Below are 18,968 nucleotides of genomic sequence, written 5' to 3' on the forward strand. Positions count from 1 at the left end.
AGGATGTTGCAGAGTTTGTGTCTAAGTGTTTGACTTGCCAGCAGGTAAAGTGTAATATCCCGTAATTTTTTTAAAAGAAATTGTCTTGTTCTAGTAATAATTTAAGTCAGTTGCGGATTCGTGGTTCAATTCGGGGATGGAGTAAATTGTTAGTTTGTCATTAGTTTGGTTCAAATAGGTCGGGCCTATTTTGGTTAGCACAAAATCATTTTCTGCTTCCCTTGCATGGCCCATGCAAGGCCCATATATTTCTCTCAAATTATAACAAGACATGGCTTCTTAGGGCCTGAGACATGAATTATGGGTTCTTAAATTGATTTGCGTTTCATGGCTTGATGATGGATGGCGGGAGTAATACGGTTTCTTATTGTTTTGATTTTATTTTCTTTGGTGAATAATGTTAATGGTAGCAGTGGCATTCTTTCTGAATTCAAAATGTTAATCGGTTTTGGTTAAATATTTGGCAGTGGCTTCTGTTCTAAACAAACTATTTTTACTTGGTTGAAGTTTACAATTTGATAATTTGCTGATGATGGTCACTGATTTGGATTGATTATGGCGAGAATATTGCTTTCATTTGTTGAGTTGGCTACGTCTGTCACTTTTTTTAAAATGTTCTTTGCTAATTCTTCATGGCTTGCATGGTTTTAGATATATGGCAACAAATTATATTCAAAATGCCATGGTCATTTAATTATTTCATTTGTATTGTTTGGTTAGTATTATTTTAATCCAAGATTATAGATTTTTATTACCAATTTTAAAACCGGACTTTCGATTATAGTTTTGATTTCTAAATTATTATTTGTTAACGTTATTTAAATGCAAATATAATGTTAGTTTCGATTTTATTCTAAATTAATATGGTTATTTATAATTTGGAATTACTTTAGGCATTCATATTTTAAATTTAGATTTAATATTAATCTTATTATAATATAAACGATTTTAGATTTGATTATTTATTTTGACTATAATAAATGGGAATTGGAGATTTAGTTTTAATTTGAAAGTTTATCAAATTAGTAATATTATTTTTAAAACCAAAATATAATATTTGAGTTATTTAAAATTAAATTAATAATTATTAATAATTATTATTTAATTGTTAATTTGAGATTTTGGGCTTAGCGTGTCAACATGATTAAATTATATTTTAACTTTTGGATTTCGTGATATAATTTGACAAATTGAAAACGATGATTATTTTATAATCTAAATTAATATAATATAATTACTTGGGTAATTATATTTGATTTTAAATATCTTTTTGGTATGTCACTTTTGGCTAAATTATAATTTAGTTCTTGAATGTTTTAACACTTATTTGATTAAGTCTTTAAGTGTAACTTGGGTTACTTGAAGCTAAAGCTATTGGGTTCCGTTTTAAATATTGATTTATTATTTTATCAAGTTGATTCTATAATTATAAACTATGGTTTATAATTGGATATGATTGTGTTTATTTTATTAAAATGACTTTTGGATATTATAAACTCTGGTTTATATTTTGATAAAATATTTTGGGTCGGGTTAGACTTGAGTCACCCGACATGTGAGGTAGCTTGGTAGTTATTGGTAACTCGGCTAACCCAATATTTGAGGAAATGGATTTAAGTTATTATTTATTTATTTAAGTATTGTGTTACTCGATGTGGTTCATTTTTGACTCGGGTCATTACGTGATTAATTTCTCATTCTATTCTGGTTACGTTTATGCTTGATTCGGTATTGTGCTAGTCCTATGTGGTGTCTAGTACTCTATAGAGTTAGGGGTTGATTTTAATATTGGTTTTATTCTATTCTTAGACTCGTCGACTGTGCGTGCTTTGGAGTCGATTCAGGTTTTGTCGCTTGCCAGGTTTTTACGTGGATTAGCAAGCTGTGAGTTTGTAGTGCTATTTACCGCTTTATTAAGTACCGCATCATATTTTAATATTATAAATGCTTTTGAATCGTTTTAAGCGATTATGGATCTGGATTGAAACGAGCTACTCGATAGGCTTGTATCGAGACTGTGTGCACCGGTATATACTCTAGGATCGGCAGACTATGGTCTTGCTTACGCTGGTAATTTGACGAGGATTAGTTCCCGTCCACTCTGGGTTTATTTTTCAGTATGTTATGTCATACTTACGCTGGGATCATTTCAATACTGTTATTCCATAATCACATTATATTAGTATAAAAGGTTTTGATTTAAGGGTTTTAAACTTAATAAATGTAAATAGTATTGCGAACTCATCTCAGTATATCTGACCCCGTTGTTTTCCCAAATTTTCCAGGTTTATGATTCGAAAGCTGGTCCACTCTGATTCTTTTAATTCTTCGGAGGTGTTTATGTTATTTAAACTAGTTACTGTTTTCGAACTCTTAGACCGCAGTAGAACTAGTTATTATATATTACATTGGTATTATACTTTGGAATTGTCGATTGATCGACTATTTATTATTGGCATGTTTACTCTGGAATATTTTATTATTATATTCAAGGCATGCTGTTGAACATTTAATATATTTAAGTTATTTATATTGAGACTGTAATATAAATTGCTAGACCTAGGTTGGAGTCTCGGTTGCCCCCGAGCAGTTTTCTACAGGTTTAAATGTTTATTTGATTTTCGCGAGGCTTGCTACGGGTTTTGGTATAACCATACCCATACCCTAGCGCCGGTAACGATTCATGAAATTGGGTCGTGACAAAGTTGGTATCAGAGTTTTGGTTTCAAACCAAGGCCATTACATGCTATGTGTTTACTCTGTTAAGTTAGTGAGTCATAGGGACTACTGCGGAATTAGGATTCATGTCTTGTCTTTAAAACGTCATCTTTTAATTTTAAAACTTTCTGCCTACACCGATACGATTGCGTCCAGTCAGTCATTATTTATGCTTTGATTTGATGCTTTTGATGTTATCTCACTTGGGTGATTTAATTACTTTTGATTTCTCGGGAAATCTTATGTTGGTAATTTCCTCTATGTCATACTTGGGTATGATGTTCATTGTCTTATCTTGATGATGTTACTTTTCACCTGAGTGATATATTTTGGTCGTTATGCTTTAAGGATGTTGTCAACGTTAAATTATTTTGTCAATACTTCTGATTTTGACCGTGAACTTTGATTTCAAACATTTATATTTTGTTAGGCTTTGACATTATTTTGGAATAAATGATTTTTTACCGAAAAATCTTTTTCACGTTTATGAATTACGTTGTAGGCCACGTATTGGTTTTAAACTGCCTTAAGAAAACTATTTTTGCCTAACTTGTGTTTAGACGCATATAGTTTAATGGGTAGTCTGTACATGACACACTAATATATTATTTCAGTAATTTCACCAGTAAAATGAAATCAGTATATTTCAAAATGTATATTCGACTAAGGATTGAAAAAGGGATTTGTTCTTTTAAAATAAAATGAATTTCTCAAAGTCTTAAAATTAGAATGTTACGTCTAGCTTGGTATTTTCAAATGATTGTTTGGAAATAAAAGTTATTTTGAAAGGTGTTACAGTTTTGGCAATTCAATATTACTTTTGTAATTTTACCATATTTTGGTTTGTCAACACTTGGCATTATTGGTCTTATGCTCGATTTTCTAGTTTTGACTAAAGATTGTGTTTCTGAAAATGTTGTTAAATTTTTTTCTCACTTGGGTGATGAGTCTGATGTTGTTATTTGAGTGACGTCGAGCTTTCTATTTTGAAAGGATTGAAATTTGTTTAAAATGCGTTTTTCCGGATTTGAAAATGTTTTGTATACATTTTTTTCAAATGGTAATTGTGGGTTTGACTTGGGTCACCCAAATTTGGAGTTGAGCTTGGAAGTGGTAATCACTCGGCTAACTCGATGATTTTAAATTGAGGCGTTTGGGAACAATTATAATTATAGTTTTATAACGGGGTTTTCCGGAAAATAATTTTAAAACTGTGGGGCTCGATATGAACTTGAAGTTTATATTATAAATTTTATCTTTCGAAGTGGGTTTTGATAAGTACTTTTGACCAATATCTTTATTATTTTGGTTTAAGTTGATGTGTTGAAAACGTTATTATATGATTTAAATTTTCATCAATTACGGGTTGTTTTGAGTTGTCACCATGTCGGTAGGAATTCGCTGACCATATAAGATGTTGCATGCTTAATCTTTTGGAATTATATTGGTTAGCTACCCTAATGAGTAATTGTTTTACTACAAGATGCTTAAGTGCTTTTCAAACGTGTGATCAATTCTTATCCTATATTACTGTATTATTATTCTTGCCTCTCATGTTTGTTTAAGTTAAGCCATATCGGTTTTGTCCCCGTTGACCTCATTGTGTGGAGTAGCACGTGAGGGTACTCCTCGATAATTTTTCTTTAGCTTAACTTTGGCGTTGGTTTCGATGTGCGATTCGAAGACCCTGCGATTAATCTAGATGTTCTAATTGGTTTAGCCGGATCGAACGTTTGACCCTAGAAATAGAAGTGATTAATTTTCTTATCATTAAATTTGAGAAGCGATTCTCAAGAGCTGTTCGCAGAAATTTCAAAAATCGGTCTTTGTCAGAAGAAGGCGATTTGAGTTATATTACTCAGCACCGGAGGGATACTTGTACTCGTGAGCGTTTTTCTAGTGCGTGAAATTTCGAGCGCTATGCGTTTCTAGGTCGGGCTCATTTGTGATAAATTGGTGTATCTAAATCTTTCGGTTTTTGGCATTCTGGAAGAGGATGTGGAAACTGTGTTCGAGGTAGATCAGTGTAGTAATACACTAGTGTTTTCATTAGGTAGATCGGTGAAACACTGAAACTGATAATGGAGCTGTCAAGGCGTTCGTATTGTTTGATGTCTTTGGAAAATTTTCAATTCGATTTGAGGGGGAATTCGTTATTAGGTAAATTTTAGTTTCCTTGTTGATGTTGGGTTATTTCGTTAATGGCGATGCAAATTGGTGAACTAGGATAATGGAGATGGGCAAATATGTCAAAATGGGCGAGTGCACGTCTCACAGAGTGTTATGTCTAGAAAATGTTTCGAAGAAAAATTGATTTCAAATGTTAACTTGTTAAAGTAATTGAAATATTTTTATCACATAATTGTGCCTAGACATGTCATGAACATGCATTTGAAATGCCACAAATAGAAAATGCATTGAATATTTAGTATGATCACTAATTAAAAGAGAAATAAATAATTGATACATGCATTTAGAACATTCATCACGGCATTAAATTATTAGGGTTGAATGCAACTCTTTGGGGATGAGAGCTGTCATCACCCTGGCGCACAATTATGTAAAATAAATTTTATTAGTGAGACTTTTCAAGAAAAATATTTTGTTATAAACTCGCGAGTTATATTGTGAAAATAGTGTTTAAAAAGTTGATAAATTTCGAACAGTTTTGAAATTTTGGTAGCAACCTAGACAAATACTCTGTGACGACGGTGGTAATTCAGGAGAAATTGTATTATAAGGAATTATTTTATATTTTTGGAGTATCAGTGTTTGGTAAATAGGAGCTATGGATATAAGGTGTAATCGAGGTTTAGTTGTGTTAAGTGCGGAAAAATATTGAGTTCGGATTAAAGAATTGTGTCAGCTTAGAGTATATAATTTGAGTTTTTTTTTTATTTATTTAAAGAAATTGGTTATGCTCTGCGTGTTATTTACACTGAAAGATTTAAAAGGATTTTTGTTTTACAGATTGGTTTTCTGTACAAATTTTTTTTGATACCGATATAAATTTTTTTTTTTCGTAAATAAAGGAATTTTTATTTGTGAGATTTTAACTTTTGAAAAATGATGAAACTTTGCCAATTTTGATTTAAGAGCGGATTTTAAATTGTTCTAAATGAACGATGTTATAAAATCATGAAATTATTTGAAAGTAAATTGAGAGTATTTTACTATGTTGATACGTTTACGAACAAAAAGATTTTTCAACTGGTTAATTATTTTCGGTTGAAAAAAAAAATTAATTTGAGGTTCCAATGATTTCAAATTGAAGGTGGATTGCGTTATTATATATTTGTGTTTACGGAAAGCGTTTTTCTAGAAAAATTTTGTTTTCGACATAACCAATAATCCAATTAATTGCGATTTGATCTTAATGATGTTCGGTAGGATTCGAGGTTTTGGTGATTCAAAATAAATGTCGAGGGTGAAAAATATTGTTGTCTGAAGTTTATGTTATGTAGAAATTGGTGTGCTTTCTTACGTCTTAGTTATCGAAATTGATGGTATTGTCGAACTGATCTTAGTGGTGGAACAAGAACGATTTTATGGTGTTTAGTTTCAGCTGTTATTTTGTGTGAGAACATGTGATCTGAACAATATTTTGATTTGCTGATAAACTTTCTCATTTAAGGTAATTGGTATTATGACCACTATAAATTTAATAGTACGTAGGCATTAAGTGATGTAAGATTATGTTCAATAGAGAGTGCTTGTAGGTTTTCAGGTTGTAGCATTAGAGTTTGGCTTAATAAGTTTTCGATTCGAATTTTGGGTTGGAGAAATAAATTTTTAGTTCGTTTACATGTGGTGTTTGAAGTGTCGTTTATGTACCAAATTGTTGAACTCAGAATTATTTCGCGTATGCGTGTGGTGACCATTCGAGTTTTTAAATCAGTTTAAAACTCGAGATCGAATTTCTCTAAGTTGGGGAGAATGTAATACCCCATATAAATTTTTTCAACGTGTTTTCGGTTGATTTACGTTTCGTTTCGCTTTGACTCTTCTCAGTTTTCATTGTGGTAGGATTACCCTTGATGAGAGTTTGTTTGATCTAGTGAGATTGCGGTTGTGTTTTGCTTAGGTTGAGTTATGCGGTGTTATTTTTGTTTCCGATGAGTTGTCACTTGGTCGTGAGTAATTTTGGGAATCAGTAATTGTTTTCCGTAATTGTTTTCGTTCGTTCTGTCGAGGATGCGTTACCTCGTATTTTGAGTATTGTGTGTTTTCATGCGCACTATAATTGATTTTATTTTACTTTGGTTTTGTGGTAAATTCGAGGACGAATTTTTAATAAGTTGGGGAGAATGTAATATCCCGTAATTTTTTTTAAAAAAAATTGTCTTGTTCTAGAAATAATTTAAGTCAGTTGCGGATTCGTGGTTCAATTCGGGGATGGAGTAAATTGTTAGTTTGTCATTAGTTTGGTTCAAAGAGGTCGGGCCTATTTTGGTTAGCACAAAAGCATTTTCTGCTTCCCTTGCATGGCCCATGCAAGGCCCATATATTTCTCTCAAATTATAACAAGACATGGCTTCTTAGGGCCTGAGACATGAATTATGGAAGCAACTGTATTTTTCTTTCTTTCCTTATTCTGTCACGTTCCCTTCCTATTTGTTCCTCCTATTTATATTCGTTTCTAAACTAAATTTATTCTGACAATTATAAAAACCCTAGCCGTCATTCCCTACTGTAAAACACTGAAATTCTCATGTCCAATTTCTTCATCTTCTTGGTTGTATTTTCTTCCAGTTTTGTTCAAGATCGACTCTTTCGTTTTTTTAATCGATATCTCTTTCGTTTTAGCATCGTTTTGAGATCTTTCTCGTCTCAACTGAAGCTCGCAATACCCTCTACGATTCTACGCATAAATTTCATTATTTGGTACGTTAATCTTTCTGTTATTCACGCCGTCGTTTCATCGTTTTTATTTGTACTTAATGTGTTGTTCTTGAACCGTTTCTGCCGATTTTGTTATTTTACCACTGTTATAATTCTTGTGTTTGGATGATTATTACCTCATGTTTTATTAGTTTGTATCTGAATCGATAAGGTTTGAGATTGAATTCCTTGTTCGTTTTGCTTTGTTCTTAATTCTTTCGACTGTGGTTTTGGATCATGTTCCTGCCGATGTCCTTGTTGAATTGGTTATGGTCTTTGTTGTTATGATTACTGTGATGTTTGGTTCTTGATGAAGATGGGTTCTTAAATTGATTTGCGTTTCATGGCTTGATGATGGATGGCGGGAGTAATACGGTTTCTTATTGTTTTGATTTTGTTTTCTTTGGTGAATAATGTTAATGGTAGCAGTGGCATTCTTTCTGAATTCAAAATGTTAATCGGTTTTGGTTAAATATTTGGCAGTGGCTTCTGTTCTAAACAAACTATTTTTACTTGGTTGAAGTTTACAATTTGATAATTTGCTGATGATGGTCACTGATTTGGATTGATTATGGCGAGAATATTGCTTTCATTTGTTGAGTTGGCTACGTCTGTCACTTTTTTTAAAATGTTCTTTGCTAATTCTTCATGGCTTGCATGGTTTTGGATATATGGCAACAAATTATATTCAAAATGCCATGGCCATTTAATTATTTCATTTGTATTGTTTGGTTAGTATTATTTTAATCCAAGATTATAGATTTTTATTACCAATTTTAAAACCGGACTTTCGATTATAGTTTTGATTTCTAAATTATTATTTGTTAACGTTATTTAAATGCAAATATAATGTTAGTTTCGATTTTATTCTAAATTAATATGGTTATTTATAATTTGGAATTACTTTAGGCATTCATATTTTAAATTTAGATTTAATATTAATCTTATTATAATATAAACGATTTTAGATTTGATTATTTATTTTGACTATACTAAATAGGAATTGAAGATTTAGTTTTAATTTGAAAGTTTATCAAATTAGTAATATTATTTTTAAAACCAAAATATAATATTTGAGTTATTTAAAATTAAATTAATAATTATTATTTAATTGTTAATTTGAGATTTTGGGCTTAGCGTGCCAACATGATTAAATTATATTTTAACTTTTGGATTTCGTGATATAATTTGACAAATTGAAAACGATGATTATTTTATAATCTAAATTAATATAATATAATTACTTGGGTAATTATATTTGATTTTAAATATCTTTTTGGTATGTCACTTTTGGCTAAATTATAATTTAGTTCTTGAATGTTTTAAAACTTATTTGATTAAGTCTTTAAGTGAAACTTGGGTTACTTGAAACTAAAGCTATTGGGTTCCGTTTTAAATATTGATTTATTATTTTATCAAGTTGATTCTATAATTATAAACTATGGTTTATAATTGGATATGATTGTGTTTATTTTATTAAAATAACTTTTGGAAATTATAAACTCTGGTTTATATTTTGATAAAATATTTTGGGTCGGGTTAGACTTGAGTCACGCGACATGTGAGGTAGCTTGGTAGTTATTGGTAACTCGGCTAACCCAATATTTGAGCAAATGGATTTAAGTTATTATTTATTTATTTAAGTATTGTGTTACTCGATGTGGTTCATTTTTGACTCGGGTCATTACGTGATTAATTTCTCATTCTATTCTGGTTACGTTTATGCTTGATTCGGTATTGTGCTAGTCCTATGTGGTGTCTAGTACTCTATAGAGTTAGGGGTTGATTTTAATATTGGTTTTATTCTATTCTTAGACTCGTCGACTGTGCGTGCTTTGGAGTCGATTCAGGTTTTGTCGCTTGCCAGGTTTTCACGTGGATTAGCAAGCTGTGAGTTTGTAGTGCTATTTACCGCTTTATTAAGTACCGCATCATATTTTAATATTATAAATGCTTTTGAATCGTTTTAAGCGATTATGGATCTGGATTGAAACGAGCTACTCGATAGGCTTGTATCGAGACTGTGTGCACCGGTATATACTCTGGGATTGGCAGATTATGGTCTTGCTTACGCTGGTAATTTGACGAGGATTAGTTCCCGTCCACTCTGGGTTTATTTTTCAGTATGTTATGTCATACTTACGCTGGGATCATTTCAATACTGTTAATCCATAATCACATTATATTAGTATAAAAGGTTTTGATTTAAGGGTTTTAAACTTAATAAATGTAAATAGTATTGCGAACTCATCTCAGTATATCTGACCCCGTTGTTTTCCCAAATTTTCCAGGTTTATGATTCGAAAGCTGGTCCACTCCGATTCTTTTAATTCTTCGGAGGTTTTTATGTTATTTAAACTAGTTACTGTTTTCGAACTCTTAGACCGCAGTAGAACTAGTTATTATATATTACATTGGTATTATACTTTGGAATTGTCGATTGATCGACTATTTATTATTGGCATGTTTACTCTGAAATATTTTATTATTATATTCAAGGCATGCTGTTGAACATTTAAGATATTTAAGTTATTTATATTGAGACTGTAATATAAATTGCTAGACCTAGGTTGGAGTCTCGGTTGCCCCCGAGCAGTTTTCTACAGGTTTAAATGTTTATTTGATTTTCGCGAGGCTTGCTACGGGTTTTGGTATAACCATACCCATACCCTAGCGCCGGTCACGATTCATGAAATTGGGTCGTGACATAAAGTTAGAACATCAGAGACCGTTTGGATATCTGCAACCGCTACCTATTCCAGAGTGGAAATGGGAGCGGATCGCTATGGATTTTGTGGTTGGTTTACCACGTACCCAACAGGGGTATGATTCGATTTGGGTGATAGTTGACTGTTTGACCAAGTCAGCTCACTTCTTACCGATCAAGGTTACTTATCAGGCTTCCAAGTTGGCACAGTTGTACATCGATCAGATTGTTAGTCTCCATGGTGTATCAGTGTCGATAGTTTTGGACAGAGGATCGATTTTCACCTCTCGGTTTTGGAAGGCGATGTAGGAATCCTTGGGTACGAGATTGGATTTCAGCACTGCATTTCATCCTCAAACTGACGGACAGTCTGAGAGGACGATTCAGACTTTGGAGGACATGCTCAGGGTGTGTGTTCTGGATTTTCAGGGTAGCTGGGATACTCATTTTCCTTTGACTGAATTTTCCTACAACAACAGTTATCACGCTAGTATTGAGATGGCACCTTATGAGGCGTTGTACGGGCGCATGTGTCGATCTTCTATATGTTGGGAAGAGGTCGGCGAGCGTAAACTTTCTAGAGCTGAGATCATCCAGATTACCTCTGAGAAGGTACCTTTGATCAAGCGTAGGCTTAAGACTGCTTTTAGTCGTCATAAAAGCTATGCTGATCTTAAGAGGAAGGACTTTGAGTTTCAGGTTGACGACTATGTATTTCTTCGAGTTTCGCCTATGAAAGGCGTTGTACGTTTTGGTGTTAAGGGAAAGTTAGCACCTAGGTTTGTTGGTCCATATGAGATTACGGAGAGAGTTGGGATAGTTGCTTATCGTTTGGCTTTGCCGCCAGACATGTCTTTGGTGCATCTAGTATTTGATATCTCGATGTTGCGTAAGTGCGTTTCTGACCCTTCTCAAGTGATTGTACCACAGAGTGTTGAGGTTGACCAAGAGCTGTCTTATGAGGAACAGCCTGTCGAGATTGTTGATACGCAGGTGCGTAGGTTACGGAACAAAGAGATTCCGATGGTCAAGGTTCTGTGGCGGAATCACTTTGTAGAAGAATGCACTTGGGAGATGGAGTCCGACATGAGGAACCGTTATCCTTTCCTCTTTCATTGAGGTACGTTGGCATTGTTGGTTGCTTTTATGCTATGTTAGTACTTTGGGTTATGTGTGTATTTATGTGCTACTTGGTGAGTGATATTTTGGGCATTTGTACTATGTGCATTACTTTGGTGTGTTTATGTGAGTTGTTGTTTAGTTTCGTTGTTGTAAAATCGAGGACGATTTTGTTTTTAAGTTGGGGAGAATGTGACACCCCGTATTTTTCTAACTTGTTCCGTTAAGCCCAAACGGTACCTTGGGTTCGTTTGAGTGGTTCGACCGCTTAAATTCGCGTTTCGAAGGTTCCAAACCTTTTAATATGTGCCTTAAGATGTATTAGAAGTAATCTCGGAGTTTGAATCGTTTTTGAATTGAATTTCAAAATCTCAATTTTTCATCGGAGGCAGTAGCGTTTCGCGAGCGCGATCTGTATGGATCACGGGCGCGAAGCATGGTTCGCTGTCACGACCCATTTTCATGAATCGCGACCGGCGCTAGGGTATGTGAAATGTAGTACCAAAACCCGTAGCTAGCCACTCAATTAACAATATAAACACATAAACCTGCAGAAAACCAATGCTCGGGGGCAACCGAGACTTCAGCCTAAATCTAGCAGTTATAATATTCAATAATTAATATAACATGCTTATCCAATTCTGAGTCTAAAAATAGGCATAGCATAAATAATCCGAAATAATCATATAACATGCCAGAGCAATATAACTAGTCAGACCAATCCGACAAACAACTGTAATAATAATAAAGACGCCTAGTCAACTACTACGGTCTAAGAATAAAATAGTTTGATAGTTCTATTAAAATAAATGGAACCTCCGAGGAAAAGTAAAGGCGGAGATCACCAAACTCTCTCAGGTCATAACCCTGGAAAAAATTGGGAAAACAACGGGGTCAGATATACTGAGATGAGTTTATACCACTATCTACATTTATTAAGTGGAAAACCTTTAAAACCGTTTAAAACATTTAAATACGATATTACGAATAATAGTTGAAACCCTAATCCACAATTCTAAATAACAAACATGTTTCAATAGGTCTGGTCCCGAGAGCTGAGCTACACTGAGTTACCACTGACAACACTTATACCAGAGTCCCGAGAGCCGAGCTACACCGAGTTACTCTACCTGGTCCCGAGAGCTACGTTCATACCGAGTTACCACATTTCCATATATACCTTACCCAGATCAATACCGGTGCGCACGCAGTTCTAATGATACCTATTAGGTAGCATGTTCCAACTAGAAGCCATATTATAAAAACAGTTCGAAATATACGTACAGTATATATATTTAATATGAAAATAACAATTTACTTAATAAAGCGGTAAATAGTAAGTACAAACTCACTGCTTGCTAATCCACGTGAAATACCGGCAAGCAACTAATCCTGGTTCGCCTCTGGAGCACGAACAATAGACGGGTCTAGGCAAATAAAATAATTATTAAAACAGACCCTAACTCTAGAGAGTACTAGACACCACATAGGACTAGCAGAGATAACACGTCGGAATAAAACAAACCAAATTAACACAAAAATACCCAATAGGTAATGAAGCCCAATTAATACAAGTCCATCGAGTTCTCGCTTAAAATCCAATTTATAAATATTATTTAATAATCTTTAAATAATAAATAATTTTCCAAATAGTGGGTTAGCCGAGTTATCATTAACTACCAAGCTAACCTCACTTGTCGGGTGACCCAAGTCTAACCCGACTCAAAACATTTATCAATATAAACCCGAGTTTATATTTATAAAAATAGTTCAATAAAATAACAATCCATTTTAAAAGCGAAACTCAATAACTTAAATTTTAAGTAACCCAAGTTACAACCGAAAAATCTAACCATTTTAAGTTTATAAAATTTTAGGGACTAAATTGCACTTTAGCCAATTATGGACTAAACTGTACTTTTGCCAATTAGGGACTAAATTGTACTTTAGCCAATTTGATATCCAAAATCAATTTAATTGCATTTTATTTATATTTAATTCAAAATATAAAATAACCAACCAACGATCCACTTAATTAAGTTATAAAATAAGTTTAGGGGCTAAATTGTAATTAACCAATTTTATTCAAATTTCATATACTTAATTAAATCAAATTTCCCGAGTAATTATATTAGTTAAATTTATAATAGCTATTATTTTCAACTTAATAATTATAAATCAAATCTAAACCCAAGTTATTAGTTAAAGTTTAACATTAAGAATTTATTTGATTTGAGTAAAACATTTTGGTGATCAAAGTGAGCAATTGACCATCTCTTTGCTTAAGAACAACAACCTTCCCCGCCTAGCCATGAACATGGAATTGTTCATAAAATTTGAATTCCAAACCAAATCACAAACTACACTTTCATGGACATCAAGCTTATAAATTCATCCCAAAGCTATAATCAATCAATCAATCTAATAATAACCTAAACAATAATTGAACCGAAAACAATATCAAAATGAAGAACAAGCAACGGCGGCAACATTCAAATCGTTATGTGAAGAATGGCGATGGAAACGATATCAAACCGAAGCTAAGACGATTTATATCTATATACTAAGAGATCATACTAATAGACAATCAAAAGTATAGCCAAAGCGAATTGAAGCATTCGGCAGATCCATGCCCTACACAAAAACAGATTTAACAAACAAAACGATAATCATGCGGCGATTAAAACGAGATCGATTACGTACCGTTTAGCGTAAATGAGATGGGGAAACGTAGATACGTGAGTCTACAATATCTGGGATCGAACGGTTCTGATTTCGATCAAGAAACGGAAGAGAATGATCAGAAATAGTGAAGCATCGTTTAAAACCAAAAACTGAAAACTATGAACGAAACGTACCAAGTTTTTCCGAAACTTTGAGAGGGATTTTGATCAATGAATTTTCAGAGAATTGGATGAACAAAGGCAGCTAGGGTTAGCTTGCAGCACGGAGAAGAGATTAGGGTTGGAGTTTCGTCATTTAAAGGCTCCGTAACGGAGAAATAAATCCCCAAATTACCCCCCCTCCCCCTCCGCAAGGCCCATTGCTGGTCTCGTACGAGACCGGCACACAGGCCTTTGTTCTCGTTCGAGAACCACGTTCTCGAACGAGAACAAAGAAAAAAGCCTTTGTTCTCGTTCGAGAACCACGTTCTCGAACGGGAACAAGGAGAATTAACACAGGTCTCGATCGAGACCTGTGTTATTTCGAACGGAAGCCAATTTCCCTTGGGCCAAAAGGAGTTAATTAATTTTTCTTGGGCCCAAGGCCAACCCCATGAATTAACTTGAACCGACAACCAAATACGAATAATTTCAAAACACTCATAACCACGTCGGAAATTATAAAAAAAAATAAATTAAAAATTTACGGGATAATACATTTGCGGGCGCGAAGGATGCTTAGCGGGCGCGAAGTGTGACTTTTCAGTTCGCTGATTTCTATTTAAACTCACCTAATTCGACCTAAACTGATTTTACACTTTTCTAAAAACCCTAAAACGGCACATACTCTCTGATTTTCATATTCCACCTATTCCTAAGCCTTTGGTGATCATTAGTAAGTATTTTCATCATCTCTTTAAGGTTTAATTCATGTTTTATCTATCCTTGGGTTTTGTGCTCATTAGCTTTGGGTTGTTGTTCGTTCTTAGGCTGATTTGGATTGTTCTTATTGCTGGGTTTTTCTTGTTGTGTGTTATCTCAAAAGGTTAGTAGATCTAATCCCTTATTTTGTGTTGTTGAGATTGTTAGCTTTTCGATTGGATTCGATACATTGGGTGGTTTGAGTATATTTTCTGTTTGTATTGATTTTAAATCTGTAAATAGTTGATTTAAGGTGTTATTGGCTTGTTCATATTACTTGTACCTTGGGTGGTTTGGTTTAGATGTTACAATTGAAAGGTTTATCAAATTGCTAACATTTTGGGTTGTAAATTCTGTTTTGAAACTCTAATAAAATCTGGAAATTTCGAGCGAATGAATCATAGGGTGTTAGATACTTAACAATACTTTGGGTGGCTTGGAGAAATCGTTTAAGTGGATTAATGTTGCATTTGATTAAAGTTTTTGGGCTAAACTCTGTTTTGATTTAAAAACTAAAATCTGGAAATTTCTTTTAAAAAGGTTAATAGGGTGTTTGTTAATAATTGTTTCATTGAGTGATTTGAGGTAATTGTCTAATGGCTAAAACATATGTTAAGTATGGTTTTGATGGATTAAATCGCTGTTTTAAGAACATATATATGTGGCTGGAAATTTGTAAGTTTAATAATTTATTTTATAAAGTAAAATCGAATACTTTGGGTCTCTTTTGGTTGTTGGCTTAATTTGCTATGTGTTGTAGTTTTGCCCTAACTTCAAGACATACTTAGGGTGATTTTAATGAAGTTACTAAGGGCTGGAAATTGTTTACTAATTGGTTTAAACTTATTTCAGGATGTTAGTTCTATCTTAGGTTGTGGTTTGATTTTGATTAAACTATATAAGGCATATAAGGGTGTTATTTGTCATGTAAGGTTTTGATTGATTTATTCTATTTTCAAGTTGATACTTAAAAGATGTTGAATCTTATTGATTCTATTTAAGGTGTTATATTTCAATGTACTTGGGGTGCTACTTGCTAAGTGTTAGCAAGCTTAATTGTTTATGGCATTATTAAATTTCGGTGAGAGTTCTTATTTAAAAACTGAATTTGGTTCATTTAAGGTTTGATTAAAGACTTTGGTTTTAAATTTGGTTTATGGTTGGGTCGGGTTAGACGTGGTCTTCCGACATGCTGTGTTAGGCTATACTGCAGTAAGGCCAACACAATACTTTGGGAACTGTTATTGTTTTGAAGATTATTTAAGTATGTAAGACTTTGGTTTTGTTTTCAAAGATATGAACTCACCTAAACTGAACTTGCCTTATTTGGATAATTAGTTGTATGGATGTTTAGTTGTACTTTGATTACCTTGTTTTATTGTTGGTTGCAATGCTAGTCCAATATAAGTTTAGTATTCTTAGAGATAGGGGTTGTTCGGAATTTAACTTATATTATGTTTTAGACCCGTCGACTGCTCGTGCTACGGAGTCTATGCAGGATTAGCTGTTGCCAAGACTTACGTGGATAAGCAAGTAGTGAGTTTATAGTGTTATTTACCGCTTTATTAAGTACCGCACATTATTTTAGTATATCAAATGTTTGTGGACTGTTTTAAGGATTATGGATCTGGATTGAAACGAGCTACTCGATAGGCTTGTATCGAGACTGTGTGCACCGGTAAGTACTTTGGGATTGGCTGACTAATGTCTGGCCTACTTTGGGAATCGATGAGGATATGTTCCCATCTACTTTGGGTTAAATACTTTGGGATTTCATTTCAATACTGTTTTCCATAATCAAGTATATATATTAGTATAAAAGGATTTGTTTTAAGGGTTTTAAACTTAATAAATGTAAATAGCATTATGAACTCATCTCAGTATATTTGACCCCGTTGTTTTCCCAACTTTCCAGGTTTATGATTTTGAGAGCGTTGGTCATCTCCGATCTTTTGATTTCTCGGAGGTCTTTTTATGATATCAGACTAGTTACTGTTTTACCTCTTAGACCGCAGTAGAACTAGTTGTCTTAATATTATACTTGGGTTTGTCGTAGTGGTACGACTTTTATATTATTATACTTTGGTATGTTTCATTGGATTATTTATATATATATGAGGCATGCTTTATAGTTTCGGATTGTTATTAAAATCGTATATTAGAACTGCTATATAAGTTGTTAGAGTTAGGCTAAAGTCTCGGTTGCCCCCGAGCATTGGTTTTCTTGCAGGTTTATTTGTTTATAAGGTTTTCCGCGAGGCTTGCTACGGGTTTTGGTACGACCATACCCATACCCTAGCGCCGGTCGCGATCCACGAATTTGGGTCGTGACATAAATCCAAGCGTTTCATCTTTTTAGTGATTTAAGCCGAACATTTGTAAACATTACGAGACATATCCAAACGTTTCACCTTTTTAGCGATTTAAGCAGAACGTTTACAAACGTTACGAACAAAACCAAACGTTTCCCCTTTTTAGCGAATTAAGCCAAACTTCTACAAACGTTACGAAACAAAACCAAACGTTTCACCTTTTTAGGAATGAAGCCAAACGTTTACAAACGTTACAAAACAAATCCAAGAGTTTAACCTTTTTAGCAATTTACGCCAAACGTTTACACACGTTACGAGACAAAACCAAATGTTTCACCTTTTGAGCAATTTAAGCCAAACGTTTACAAACGTTACGAAACAAATCTAAACGTTTCACATTTTTAACGATTGAAGCCAAATGTTTACAAACACTAAAGAACAAATCCAAACATTTCCCCTTATTAACAATTTAAGTCAAACGTTTAAAAAGGTCACAAAAAATCCAAACGTTTCGCCTTTTTAGCAATTTAAGACAAAAGTTTACAAACGATACGAAAGAAAACCACATGTTTCACCTTTTTAGTGATTTAAGGCAAATATTTACAAACGTTACGAAATAAATACAAATGTTTCACCTTTCTAGCGATTTAAGCCAAATGTTTACAAACGTTACGAAACAAATCCACACGTTTCACCTTTTTAGTAATTTAAGCCAAACATTTACAAACGTTACAAAACAAATCCAAATGTTTCCCCTTTTTAGCAATTTAAGTCAAACGTTACGAAACAAAATCAAACGTTTACAAATGTTAAGAAACAAAACCAATTCTTTACAAACGTCACGAAACAAATCCAAATGTTTCACCTTTTTAGTAATTTAAGCCAAACGTTTACAAACGTTACTAACAAATCGAAACGTTTCCCGTTTTTAGCGATTTAAGCCAAACCTTTACAAACGTTAAGAAAAAAATCCAAGTGTTTCACCTTTTTAGCGATTTAAGCCAAACGTTTATTAATGTTACAAAACAAATCCAAACGTTCTACCTTTTTAGCGATTTAAGCCGAACGTTTACAAACATTACGAAGCAAATCCAAACATTTCACCTTTTTAGCGATTTTAGGCAAAGGTTTACAAACGTTACGAAACAAATCCAAACGTTTCACCTTTTTAGCAATGAAGCCAACCGTTTACAAACGTTACAAAACAAATCCAAATGTTTCCCATTTTTAGCAATTTAAGTCAAACGTTACGAAACAAAATCAAACGTTTACAAATGTTAAGAAACAAAACCAATTCTTTACAAACGTCACGAAACAAATCCAAATGTTTCACCTTTTTAGTAATTTAAGCCAAACGTTTACAAACGTTACTAACAAATCGAAACGTTTCCCGTTTTTAGCGATTTAAGCCAAACCTTTGCAAACGTTAAGAAAAAAATCCAAGTGTTTCACCTTTTTAGCGATTTAAGCCAAACGTTTATTAATGTTACAAAACAAATCCAAACGTTCTACCTTTTTAGCAATTTAAGCCGAACGTTTACAAACATTACGAAGCAAATCCAAACATTTCACCTTTTTAGCGATTTTAGGCAAAGGTTTACAAACGTTACGAAACAAATCCAAACGTTTCACCTTTTTAGCAATTTA

This window comes from Mercurialis annua, linkage group LG6 (genome assembly GCF_937616625.2).
Source record: "Mercurialis annua linkage group LG6, ddMerAnnu1.2, whole genome shotgun sequence".
Classification (NCBI taxonomy): domain Eukaryota; kingdom Viridiplantae; phylum Streptophyta; class Magnoliopsida; order Malpighiales; family Euphorbiaceae; genus Mercurialis; species Mercurialis annua.